Source organism: Tasmannia lanceolata, unplaced genomic scaffold (assembly GCF_043159265.1).
Source record: "Tasmannia lanceolata isolate RefF3 unplaced genomic scaffold, GAP_Taslan_0.1 ptg000002l, whole genome shotgun sequence".
Classification (NCBI taxonomy): Eukaryota; Viridiplantae; Streptophyta; class Magnoliopsida; order Canellales; family Winteraceae; genus Tasmannia; species Tasmannia lanceolata.
Window position 1 is genome coordinate 43,068,493 of NW_027518679.1, and position 14,833 is coordinate 43,083,325.

Here is a 14,833-nt window from a genome sequence, read left to right on the forward strand (position 1 = left end):
GGAGAGGTTAACGAGTCTCACAGGGGTGATTCTTCGAAGAAGTCACTCCGAGAGTTGGCTAGATTGAAATCGGGTGTTAATTATGGGGATAAGAAGAGTGAGGGAGGTAAGAAGAGTGAGGGAGGTGAGAAGAGTTCTCCATTGAGGAGTGTCAAGTCAGGGAGAAAGGGGAGAAAGTACGTGAAAATTGTTTCCTTATGAAGACGCTATCATGGAATGTAAATGGATTGGGTTCTTTGGCGAAGAGAGCTCAAGTGAAGGAAATGGTTAAAAGATGTAAACCGAGTCTTGTATGTCTACAAGAAACCAAATTAGAGGTTATTGATAAGGTTACTGTTCAGAGTATTGGTCTCACAGGTCAGTGGAGCTTCTCTTTTGTGGGTTCAATTGGCCTTTCTGGGGGGATTTTGGTTGCTTGGGAGGAGTCTTATTGGAATGTGGTCGAGGAATGGAAGGGTAGGTTCTCCTTGTCTGTTGTTCTGGAAAGGGTGGAAGACACGGTGAGGGTTGTTTTCTCTGGGATCTATGGGCCTTCTCAAAGGGTGGAGAAAAGGTTGTTATGGGGGGAGTTAGATGGGATTAGGGCGCGATGGTCCCATCCTTGGTGTTTAGGTGGAGACTTTAATGAAATTAGATTTGCGTGTGAAAGGGTGGATTGCACGAGGTCTAATAGAAATATGGTCTTGTTCGCTGATTTCATTTCTAAGCATGAGTTAATTGATCTTCCATTATCTGGGGCTCGTTTCACGTGGAATAGAGGGGAGAGTCATAGTAGGATTGATCGCTTCCTTGTATGTCCACTGTGGATGTGCTTGACTCCTGAAGTGATACAAAAATCCCTGGTTCATTCGGTTTCAGATCACTGTCCTATTCTTCTGGATCCGAGGTTAGAATCTTGGGGGCCCCCACCTTTTCGATTTGAGATTGCATGGCTCCAGGATCCGAATATGGAAGAAAGGATGGGAAAATGGTGGGCCTCTGAAAATTTTGAGGGGCCTGCAGACGTTAGAATAGGGAGAAAATTGAGATTTGTTAAGAAGATGTTGAAGGAATGGATTAAGGAGAAAAGAGGGTCTGACTCTTGCAGAAAGAATTGGTTGGAAAGTAGGATTGTAGAACTAGGAGATTTAGAGGAAGAGGGATTGGGGAACATTGTTTCTAGGGAGGAATTGGGGCGTCTTCGTGAAGAACATAAAAGTATTCTTCTACATGAAGAGATATCCTGGAGGCAAAAGTCGAGGGTCAAGTGGCTGAAGGAAGGTGATAAAAATACAGCTTACTTTCATGCTATGGCTAGTGCTAGAAGAAGGGGTAATAGGATTGTCTCATTGATGGTGGACGGGGCGGTGGTTTCCGGAAAGGAAGATATTTCGAGTGCTATATTGAGCTTTTATAATGCCTTATATACATCAGATGGTATATTGAAGCCTATTCCGGAGGGGGTGGATTTTAATCATTTAGAATGTGATCAGAGTAGGAAATTGGAAGATCCGTTTGAGGTCGACGAGATTGAGAGGGCTGTTTTCTCTTTGAGTAGAGATAAGGCTCCCGGGCCGGATGGCTTTTGTTTGGCATTTTTCCAATCTTGTTGGGAATATGTCAAGGGTGACCTAGTGGTATTTTTTCATGAGTTCCATCAAGGAATGGAGTTGGATAGAGGTTCGGGGGCTACTTTCATTACTCTAATTCCTAAGGTGGAAGGTGCTAGCAGGATATCAGAGTTTAGGCCTATCAGTCTTGTGGGATGCCTTTATAAGGTTTTGGCTAAAGTTTTAGCGGATCGCTTAAAAAGGGTACTTCCATCAATCATATCGGATTATCAATGTGCTTTCGTAGAAAAAAGACAAATTTTAGATTGCTCCTTGATTGCAAATGAGGCTATTGACTCATATCGCAAACTTCGTAAGCAAGGCATCTTGTGTAAGTTGGACATGGAGAAAGCTTATGATAGAGTGGATTGGGGATGTATGGATTACTCTCTTCAGCGTATGGGATTCGGATGTCTATGGCGTTCGTGGATGAAGAATTGTGTGTCATCTGCTTGGTTTTATATTCTCATTAATGGATCTCCAAAGGGTTTCTTCAAGTCGTCTAGAGGGCTTAGACAAGGGGATCCTTTATCCCCTTTCTTGTTTATCATTGTGGCGGAAACCCTTAGTAGGTTACTGGCGAAGGGAAGCGGTCTTGATCTTTTTAGAGGATTCAGGATCGGCTTGGAGGAGGTGGAGGTCTCCCACTTGCAATTTGCTGATGATACATTATTATTTTGTGAGCCGGAGATTGGGCAAGTGAGAAACTTAAAAGCCATTTTGAGATGCTATGAGCTCATTTCAGGCCAAAAATCTAATTTCCACAAGTCTAAAATTTTTGCTTTGAATATTCCTGAGGAGAGGGCTCTGGAAATTGCTGTGATTCTGGGATGTCAGCTGGACACGTTGCCTTCCTCATATTTGGGCCTTCCGTTAGGGGTTGGTAGACCGAATAAAGACATGTGGGTTCCTATAGTTGAGAGGATCGAGAGAAGATTAGGTTCATGGAAAAGGAATCTTGTTTCTCGTGGTGGTAGGCTTGTGCTGGTTAAGGCAGTATTGTCCAATATACCTATATACTTCATGTCTTTATTTAAATGCCCTGTTAGTGTCTCCCTCAGGATTGAACAGATTCAGAGGAGATTTTTGTGGGGTGGGAATGAGGATAAGAGAGGAATTGCTTTGGTCAAATGGGAGGAGGTTTGTATCCCCATCAAGTTGGGTGGTTTGGGTATCAGGAGAATTAGAGATTTTAATCATGCGCTCTTGGGTAAATGGTTATGGAGATTTGGGGATGAGCATGATCGTTGGTGGGTCAAGGTCATTAGAAGTAAGTATGGATGTGATATGGGGAGATGGGAATCCTTGGACTTGTTTGAAAAAAAAGGGTTGTCGGTTTGGAGAGACATTCTAAAAATCTCTTCTCTTTTCAAGCTAAAGGTTAGATTTAGAGTGTATAGGGGTGATAGAATATCTTTCTGGCAGGATGTGTGGTGTGGGGATGTGTCCTTTAAGTGTCGATTTCCGAGATTATTCAATATGGCTTCAAATAGGGAGGCCTTTGTTAGCGATTGCTTTGAGTGGAATGAGGGTGTTCTTGTGTGGAACCCTGGGTTTAGAAGATCATTTTTTGAGTGGGAGGTGGAATTGGTCTCTAGCCTGCGGGCCCTTCTTGCGGGTTGTTACATTAAAAGGAATGGGGAGGATAAAAGGCTTTGGATTGAGGAACCTTCTGGGACTTTCTCAGTTAAATCTTTCTATAAAAGTATTATGCCCATTTCTAACCCTTCATGTTCGGCAAAGGTATGGAAATTTCATTGCCCACCTAGAGTTTGTATCTTTGGTTGGGCGGTTTGTCGTGATAGAATACAAACTATCAATTTTCTGAGAAACCGTGGTATGTGGCTTATTGATCATTGCCCACTATGTCTGCATGATGGGGAATCTGTGGATCACTTGTTTATGCATTGTTCGTTCACTAGGCTCATATGGCATTTCATCTTCATGCGATTTGGGATTTGTTGGGTTTTTCCAAAATCTATTACGTCGCTATTGCACCAATGGGGAGGGGTTCCTTGGAAGGAAAAAGGAAAAACCTTGTGGAATTTTTGTTTACTTGCTACGTGGTGGTCTATATGGAAGGAGAGGAACTCTAGAGTCTTTGAGGGGAAAGCCATGAATCCTCATTGGATTTACTTGAAGATCATCACCTTGGTTATATCTTGGGTGAGATGCCTCCCATCCTTTCGGTTTGTATCGGCTTTTGATCTTTGGGAAGGTTGGCGGGAGGTGTGCTTTAGTGTTGAGCGCAGAGATCTTATTTTGCATAGGTGGAAGCCCCCTGCTCAAAACATGTATAAGGTTAATTTCGATGGTGCAAGTTCCGGCAATCCGGGTCCGGCAGGAGTGGGAGGGGTTTGTCACAATGATAAGGGGGATGTTATGTGGGCATACTACGGCTCTATTGGTGTGTCTGATTCCTCAGATGCGGAAGTAAGGGCGGCACATTGTGGCATTTTGAATATTGATAGAAGGTTGATGGATCATACCATTGTTGAGGGTGATTCGCTAAATGTGATTCGTTGGCTGAAAGGTGAGGTGGCTCCTCCGTGGAGATTTCTTTCCATTTTTGATGAGATTGAGGACTTAACTGCGGGGTCCGCTATCGGCTTTCAACATGTTAGAAGATCAGCAAATGAAAAAGCGGATGCGCTAGCTAAGCGTGGTGTCTCCGGTGGTTCTATTCTGTGGTTCGACCACCTTCCTCCCTGATAAGGGTTTTCTCTGTATTTTGTTTTTTCTTCGTTCCTGTGTCTTTCTTGCTTTCTATTGTAGATATGGGTGGTCCATCTCGGCCTCCTAAATTTGCTATATATTATTATTGCCATTTCAAAAAAAAAAACCTATATGGTGGGCAAATTTAGAAAGTACCAATGTTATTTATGTATGGATCATTGGAAATTTGCCAACAGGTTATACATTGTCTGTAAGGGACTAAAGGTTTAATGCTCACATAAAGTAAATGAGAAAACCATAGTATGATTGGTTAATCTAATTCTGACTGTTGTCGGAACACCTAGAGTTCTGCTCTAGTATACTTTGCAGAAAGTCCTAAATAGTGGAAGAATGTCAGATTGACACTCAGTTGTTTCCACCTTGGGTACGGAATTTCTTGTGTACTTCAAGGCCTTGTATTTTGCCTTGAAGTCGCGGAATTTTGTCTCAGGGTTTTATCTTGTTGATAGTCGACAAGTTACTGAAAATGTATTGTGATAATTCTGCTGCGGTTTTAAAATTCCAAGAACGACAAATCAAGTAATGGGGTCAATGTATTGTCGTGAGGAAGTTCAGATTCAGTGTGTATCTGAAGATTACAAAAGCATCGCACTTATGTTGGCGGATCCTTTGACTGAGAGCTTGTCACCAAAGCTCTTCAGAGAGCATGTAGCGCGCATAAGGTTGGTTGACACTTTTGATAGCCCATGATAGTGAGAGTCTGTATTAGGTATTGAGATACACTGTTGTGATCATATTTTATTTTATGATTCTGATATATAGTATTTTCTACCGCTCTTGTGCACATTACGTAAATGGATTTTGAGTAAGAGGTAGAATGTTTGTAGACTGTTTTGGACCATATTTACATCTTATACATGTATGCATTTATATTCATGTTGGTAAGTATTACTAATGATATAATCGTGGGGTAGGCTATTGGCTAGAGTTGGTGACCCAATGGTTACATGGTTTATTGTTAGTAGTTTTTACTGAACGGAATGTTTTATTTATTACTTAACTAACTTAAAGGTATGATTCTTATGTATGGCACAAAGATCTTGCTGGCCAAGTGGGAGAATGTTAGGATTTAATCCTAATGGTGGATGTGGCCTAAGCAAGATCAACGGCCGAGATCATTTTAGTTAGTTAAGTGTTTAAAGAATAAGATGTATCCCTTTATTGTGAAAGGGTATATTTGGAACAGGTATAAACAAAGAGACGTTTGAGAGAAGGGTCAGCGTGATGAGGAGTTGCATCCATTCCCTCAAACGTCTATAAGAGAAGCCTTTGGTCCCTGCTTGTACACAACTAATCTTTTCCATTCTCTGTGAATCCACGTCTAAGAGAAGAGGAAAACAGTCCCCGTCACTGTCTATTGTGGAATAAGGAGATATACCGGAGTGGAATCATTTCAAGAGACAACAAGACAATATCCATGGCTTTCGATATGTTCTTTTACTACTTCAATTTCAATCCATATGGTTAACTGTGATTTTCTCAAAGTTGGACCGCCAAAGATCCATTGCCCGTGTTCCTTTTATGATGAACACTTACAATTCTCTAGTAAGCCTGTCAACATTTGAATTCTCAAGTCTTCTGGCATGCTTGAAGGAGATGACTGATACTTCTATCCGATCCTTAATGTCGTCTAGCCAATGAGCAAACCTCCAAGTATGGGATGAGGACCTCAAAGCCATCTTACGACGCTAAGGGAATCCCTTTCTACCATTAGGTTATCCAAAAGACTAGGTTCTATATAATAGCATCATTATTTCTATGGTTGTTGTAATATTGTAATATCGCTCTTATTCAAGGGCATTATTGTCTTGTAATATTATCTACTTAATATAAATAGCAACCACATCTATGATTGTAGAAGTGATCAAGTATCTAACTGTCTTTACTATAAGCCTAAGCCCTTGAAGCACCGCTCTAATCTCCACCTCATTTGAGACTGTTGTCCCCAAAGGGCCCGTGTATGCCATAGATGTCACCCCTGACTATGACTATCTCTAATGAGACCTCCTACTCCAGCGGGCCCAGGGTTGTCCAAACTTGACCCATTGAAGTGCAGCTTGAATTTGCCTAGCTCTGACAGAACCAGAATGCTATTTAACACTTGCACATGCTCATTGCTCATGCAAATTTCCTTCCATCCATATGTTGAAACGAACCTAAAGTTTGGAAGGATCTTAATCCATGCAATGGTTAAGGATATTTTCTTACTATAAATGTAATGACACATTTTTACCAGACCCTAAACACTCTGGCATTCCTTTCTTTCCATAGTATCCATATGGTAGCCATAACAAAAATAAAATACTTAATTAACTACGGAAAAACTCCAAACTGCATTCTTTGAATACCTCAACCCATAAGAAGGACCTTGAGTGGTGGAAAAGGAGCGGAGACACCCAAGCCCGCTATACATACCTGTGAGGTCTATTGTGTGCTTGGCCATTAGGCCCTCTATTGGCTCTACTAGCATTCAACTAATAATTTATCCGTGGGTCCCAATTGTCTTGGTCTTGGGGATTGGCCCTCCATCTTAGCCCCACTAATAGTTATTGTTTAATAAACAAGTGGGGTCATTTAGGTCAGGCCCTATTTTTTTGGATTTTGAGAATTGATTTTGAGTTCTAAACTAGTTGTTGGATTAAAATTAAATGCAACTTTAAGTCCAATAATCACTTTTGTGCGCAAAATCCAAAATCAACACGGCCTTAATATTGAGTACAATAATCAGTGTTGAGCCAAAATCAATTCTCAAATTCCAAAACTATGTAGAGTAAAGTTAAAGGGTTTGTTCTTAAGGTCCTGCTTGTTTTGAATTTGGAGAACTGAGTAAGTCTAAAACAGATGCTAGGTGATCGGCAAACAAAGAGGCGGATCATTTAGCTCGGGAGGGAGTGCCCCGTGCAGCTTTAGAGGAGATATTGGAGTTTCACCCCCGATAATTGAGGATTGTTTTGTTCCTGTTCTTGCGTGTTTCCATCTTTTCCTAATTATTTCTGCTTTGACAGTCTCGGATGAGTGTTTTTCTTCTATTTATAAATTTTCATCAGTTCAGAAAAAACATTAATGTATCCAAAAAGCAAGGGAAGTGATATATCCGCCCCGTTTGATAACTTGGGATACCCAGCAGCAATGTACGTGGCAATGAGCCCCATTGAATCCTTCTGATGTGAAGTACATTCTTCTGATGTGAAGTACATCAGCCTCTCTGCAGTCATTGATACCCTGCTGCTAGGTTTCCCAAGTAATCAAAAGGGGTGGATATATAACTTCCCAAAAAAAGAGGGGTCCTTTGTTTTTTTATATTGTCGTTAGGCCTTTTACGTAACTTCAATAATGTTAGAGGTATCAGTGGACCCTAACGTAACTTCAATAATGTTAGAGGTATCAGTGGACCCTAACATAACTTCAATAATGTTAGAGGTATCAGTGGACTCAGACAGTTCCATGAATCTAAAGGATCCGAAGCAAATATTAGAGGTGTTAGTGGACCCTGTTAGAGGTATCAGTGGACTCAGACAGTCCCATGAATCTAAAGGATCCGAAGCAAATATTAGAGGTGTCAGTGGACCCTGACCCTTACTGTCCAATGGATCCGAAAATTAAAGAAGAGGATGTGGGCACAACAGTTGGTTGGATGGATCTATCTGACCCGGTCTATTGGATCCATATACTAATGTCTAAAATTATTTTGGATCTCGACCCAAACGTAGCAAAAAAATCCAAATGAATGTCCTAATCCTAATATTGGGTGCAATGTACGAAAATCCCTTTCATATTTTCATTCATTTTCATCCATTCATAAGATTTTTTTTTTTTATAACCTTCAAAAACGCTCCTTGCTCTGTTACTCTCTATGTTACAATAAATGTAAGACGACCTAGGATACTCCAACCCCCACTGTCCAATTCAAAATGAATGGTGACCAGACTTAGAAAGTAAGATCCAAAAAGCACTTCGAAAAGGATCCATTTGATAAAGAATCCGAATGGATCACTATCCATAGATCAAGACAGAGATGGATCCTATCCAAGGTGGATCCATTGACAACGCTAAATAACTCATAAGAAGTGATATATTGACCCCATTTTCTTCCCTGAGCCAGCCCCCTCTAGTGTATTTACGACTACTCTTTTATACTACAAAGTTGTGGCCCAGGGAAGAAAAGGGGTGAATATATATGTGGGCCCTATTATCCATAACATATCACGAGAGTATAGTTCAAAGTGTTCCCAATGTCATTGTTTGCTTACTTGGAATCATATTTAGTCGTCAACCAAACCATATGATCATTAAACGGTAGGGATTTTTGTTGTATGGTCAATTCAACACTGGGCCCACTGAAATGAACAGTCAGAATCTTTAGCTGTGGGCCCAAATAGACACACCCAACTAAGAGGCATGTGATATTTTTGTACTGTTCAAAGTATTGTTAGGACTTTGCCTCGGCAGATTGAAAACAAAGCCTTCAAGTAGGGGTGTCAATGGACCCAGACGGTCCGATAGACAGTCCGAATCCGAACCTTAATAAACGGGATCTAGGAACATAAGAAAGATCCATGGACATATTATGGATCCTCTTCGTACGATCCGAAAAATTTTGGATCGTGATCAAGACATGGCAAAAAAATCCGATGGATAGTCACGATCCGAAATCCTTTTACTAAAATACCCTCAAAAAATTTCTTATATTAATAATTAAAGGAGGGGTGGGTATTTTCATAAAAATGAACTAAATATTACTTAGCTTACAACTTTCCACTTCCCCCCTTTTCCAGGCATCTTTTTCTATTCTTATCCTCAATCGGTGTTTCTTCCTGTAAACTTGCCACTCACCTTCAACAAGGATTAGTTACTCAAAAGTTTTATTGTCGCGCATCCTCGAACAATGGAGTTCTTTTCAACAATAAATCCTATTCTTCATCAAAATCATAGGTTATTATTAGATATAGTGACTAATTCTTTTTTGAATTGAGGAAGTTTTGGAGTTCATTTCAAATGAAGAAGGCAGAGTTTTTTTGTTGTTTTGTAAGTAGGACCTACTAGGACACTCCGATGGACGGTCCGATTTGAAATGGATTGTGACCGGGACACAAGAAGTAGGATCCGAAGAACACTCCGAATCCGATCCGACCGGTAAGGGATTTGAATGGATCATGACCAAGACATAGGTGGATCCGATCCGAAGTGGATCCGTTGACACCCCTACCTTCAAGCCCCCACTGAACTTGCCTTTGGTGGGTCCCACAAGAAAATGGATAGTACATGGCCAACAACGAGAGGACGTCACGTGAATTTTGATAAGATAAGAAACACACAAGGGGTTCACGTGGCTGTGGGACCCTATACCTTTTCGATTTTATTTCTTTTTTGTTTCTTCCACTTGAAAGTTTTACCACCCCTCCTTTCAAACTTTCACCCCCTTTTGTTTGTCTTTTTTTTCTCGAAAATTGTGTCATTTCAAACAAAGGGGGTAGAAATGTATCGAATTTTAGGAAGAGTTTTTAAACCGTGTAGGGCCAACATTATTGGGTTATCTAAACTGGAAATTTTATATTCGCCCCTTTTTCTTTCCAGGGCCACCCGCTTGTGGTGTAAAAGCCTAAAAGAGTACTTAATTATGGTGTAAGGGCTTACAAGAATAAGGCCTTTGTACGGTGGAAGTTCCACCTTTGACATTTGATCCAACAGCAGCTCAGCTCCTCAAAAAGTGAGCTGCTGTTGGATCAAATATCAAGGGACCGTATTGTAAGCCCTTACACCATATAAAATCTCCTTAATTACAATCAAAGGTCTGTCCCATGGAAGAAGACGAGGTGAAGATATCAATTCCCTATATCAACATGAGAAATGATATATTCGCCTCCTTTCTTCCTTGGGCCCCATAAAAAAAAAATCTAGGGGAGGATCCTAACGTTTTGATTACTTGAGGTTTCTACATCGTACAGTTCATTTTAAACATCCACATAGAATGTTGGGGCCCAACAATTGAACGGTTTAGATCAGGTAAATGATAGATACACCCCTTTTTTACTTGGGGTGCCCCCTGTAGCATATTTATGTCCGCTTACACTAGAGGGGCTGTCTCAAGTAAAAATAAAGAGGGGTGCGAATATATCACTTCCCTTTAGATCACCAGATTATGTTGGCCCCACTAGTTTTTTTCCATAGCATGTCATGTAAAAACACTATTTTAGAAGGGGTGATGATAAATTCGCACCCACGGTAGGATGATTCGCACCCCTGGAAAGGAGAGTACGTGCGAGACTTTACGCTTTTTAACGTCAATTCAAATAGCCAAATTGGGATGGGAGTAGGAATTCAAAAAGGGGTGGGACCTATGTCCTATCCTACTCGGTGCAAATTTATCATTGCCCCTTTGGAAAAGACAAAACAAAAGTGGTGGTTTAAATATTCACCAATAATAAGAGAAATGATATGTCCACTCATTTTTCTGTGAAAATATCATTTTCCAAAAATAAAAGGGTTGTATTTATCTGGTTGGTGCCGACGGGAAACAAAGTGGGGCCTAAAATAGATAGGGTGCGCCCAAAAAACCATCTCCTTAGGATCATCCTAACCCTTCGATTGTGGAGGCTTAAAATAGACGGGATTTTAAACCGTCCGTTTAAACCTCCACAACCGAAGGGTTTAGATGATACTATAGAGAATTGGAGATGGCTTTTTGGGCACACCCCTATCTATGTCAGGGGTCATCGAATGAATGGTTTGAATCACCCAAACATTGTGGCCCCTCTATATTTCTAGTCGATGGACCAGATAAATTATCTGTCAGGTCAAATGGAAACACTTCTAAAAATAAAAAGAAATGAACATTTTCATATGGGAATGATATCCGTGCTACTATGTTTCGATAATAGAACTAACTCAAGTTGTTTTACATGTGTTGACCAACCGTCAAAGGCTATTACAAATTCTCAAAAATGCTCTTATAGTAGCCTATTAGAGAAGTGGGATTTGCTAGGGACTTCTACAGAAAGGCATTTTGCGGCTAGCTATCGCACGAGAACAGCCACGGTATTCATTTGGAGTGGCTGCTCTCTCCTGCAACAACCAACCGCTAAATGCCTTTCTAAAGTCTCTAGCAAATCCCTACAAAAGTATAAAACAAAGTGAGTCGTCCCACTATCAAAACATGGTAGTGCTGATATCAGTTGCTTTATAATATTTCCAATATTATCATTTTCTCCATAATACGAATCTTCAAAAAGTCTGTTCCCTTTGGCCTTTTTTATCCTACTTTTTATACACCTTTTCTCCCTGCAAGCATATTGTCTGCCTGTCTGTGTTTATGATATGGTGTGTGGCCATACTTTTTTGCCTCCTGTTTGGGTTGCTGGAATCAGCAATTAGAATTGGCATCCTATTCTGATTCTCCTCGTAATGAAAAAATAAAAAATTGCAATAAAATTAACACTAATGATATTGGTGCTACCATTCTTTGATAATTGCATTAACTCACCTTGTCTTTCCGTTTTTAATGAGCTTCTCAGGGCTTTTCGGGAATTTAATAACCTTTGACAGCTAGTTAAATATTAAAGGACAAGGTGCGCAATTAACAAAAATTGGTAGTGCTAATATCAATAGCCTAAAATTTTCATTATGACAAGTGTAGAATCAGAAAAGGAGGAAACAGATTCCCACATTTTTTCCCCTTTTAACTCCACCCCAGTATCATTTCTGCCATCTTGATTCCGTTCAATCGTGACTCCTTTTTCTGAGATTTTATATGGTGTAAGCCCTTATTGTCCCTTATTTTTCGAAAGTACTGTACGGACCACAGTATAGGATGATCCAAACCGTCCATGTGATGGGCCACATAAGGAAAAAATGGGCAAATATCTTACACCATATAAAAACTCCCTTTTTCTACTCCTAAAATCTCTCCCTAAAATTGAATACATTTCCACTCCCTTTTCATGGAAATGACAATGGCTTTTAGGGAAAGACAAACACGAGGGCGTGAAATGGAAATTAGGGTTGTAATATCACTTTTCCTATATTATTTGTGAATAATTGGAGGGAATGAAAACAAAAGGAAAAAATGGACAAATATTTGAAGTTTTTAGCCAATTTTTTCCAATATTTTGACTTGAAATTTATTTGTGAATCCGGAGCGGCTAAATTTTATTATTAAAAAAAAAAAGAGTTACAAGAGGAGAACATAGAACCTTGCCTCTAACCTAACAAGATACAAGAAGAGGAAAAAATTAAAAAAACCCTTAACCCCATTACCACTTTACAAATAAACAAACAATATTTATTTAGTGCGAATATAAGGAATACATAATTGGTCGCATTTAAGAGCTCCTCTAGCGTTATTGGGGGAGTAGCTCATTCCCAAAAAATTGCAATGATGCTGATGTCAAGCATGATTGCCCAAGCTGTCCACAACAAGATTACCTTCCCTGAAAATGTGAGTAATAACAAAATCTATGGCAAATAATATGTCTCTTATCTCTTTTAGAATAGAGTGAATGTGCGAAGGGGATCTGTCTTTACCTCTGATGATATGATAACGACAAGACTTTCATATTCAATCTAGGTATTTTTAATATTTAAAGCAGCAAAGTAATGGATATCGTCTCTCATAGCTCTTGCTTGAGCAAGCATGTTAGTATTCAGATTATAGAAATGAGAGACAACAAATATGAAACGGCCATTATTATCTATGATAAAATCCCCTCTTCCCTCAATACCGAGATTGCGTGTAGCTAGGGTTGCAACTAAAACCCACTCACAAAAACCATGGGAGGAATCTCGGGCTTTTAAAAACTAATAAAACGGCCCAACCCGACCCGACCCGAGATAGCTTCTTGGGTAGGGTTTTGGAAAAGTCAATAAGTATCATATAATTCAATTAGTTAGACGTGTATGTCTCTGCAAGTTTCTCCCAAAGTTTTGATCCCGGAAAAGTGCACTGGAACATGTTGATCTTATACTTTATAACTTAATGTTTGGTTATGTATATACTTTTTCTATTTTCTCTAGTATCGCACTTGTTGTAAGTAAATAACTATTAATTCATTAATATTCATCTCCATCTGTCTAAATAGAAAAAATAGAAGTAATGTTACATCAAGTGAAAAATATATGCACTGTGCGGCGAAAAATCAGTGTATAATTGTACGACTACATGTACTGTACATTTGTAAAATCAACAAACCTCGTCGAAAATCTGAAAAAACCCGAGCCAACCCGAGACAGTTTCTCGGGTAGGGTCAGGTATTGGAAAACTGACCCGCCCGACCCGAGTTGCAACCCTACCTGTAGCTGCACCGTCGACGTTCAAGTTCAAAAAATTGCCACAAGGTTTTTTCCGTAAACCAAAGATAATTTTTTTGGGAGGGGATCTTTAATTCTAATGTTTAACTGTTCAACATTTGGATGGCATTCTTGCATTATCTCCCCCTAAGTCCCTAAGCCATGTTATGTTTTTATTTTTATTTTTAATCTGAGTAGTATGCGTCTTTTGAATTTCCATTCTTCTTTTGCATCTTTAAATTGTCTTAAGGTTAGCAATTTAGTCAGAAGCACAACTCTTTATTGCCTGAAAAATTCCTTCCAAGCAATCTTCCTCAGTGCTACACAACTAAAATCTCAGTCCGTCAGTCATTGCCTAGAGTTACATTGCGTTAGAGATCGACCATCATCATTTTAATAAACTCTTTTTATCTTTTGATCAGGAGGTGTTCAATTATCAGTTTTGGACTCAAAATGGGTTTTCGAAATTCAAAACAAACCGGCCTTAATTTTGGGTCCAACAATCAATTTTGGACTCTATCAAAATCCCAAACAAACTACGCATCAAGAACTAGATTATGAAATTTACCAACTTTATATTGCGCATGATTTATTTATTTTTGTTAGTGGGGTGTCTATTACCAAACGGTTGTATAGGACAAGGATAATATTGTTTGATGTTATTATCATTTCTTATAATAACAACTCTTCTACGGAAAGTACTACTAGGATGGATGACCTCTCAAGAACTTCCCGTGTTGCATCTCGATCTTACTTTTATAAATGCTCAAGTATTCAAGTGACAAAGAATTAGGGGTGCAACTCGGGTCGGGTTGAGGCCAACCCGAAAACTTCAACCCCCAACCATAACCCAACCCAACCCGAGTTTCAACCCGGCTTGGCTAACCCAACCCATCCCAAATTGATTTTTCCCTAACCCGAACCCAACCCGACCCGACCCGACCCGATTTCCCAAGTTGGGTCTGGTCAAGACCATGACAATCACCTGTTTACTTTTTACTTTATTTTGTTGTTTGCCTTTACTTTTTGGATATATTAAATAAGTATTATAATTGTAAGGATGGAAAGAAAAAACTAAAAAGTCAACAATCAAAAACTAAGAAAAAAAACATGTATACTGACAAACTGTGTTTATCTTTGGCGGGTTCACGGGTCGGGTCGGATTGCCTAGTCCCCAACCCAACCCAACCCAAATTTAAGTCGAGTTGCGAAATCCCAACCCGGAC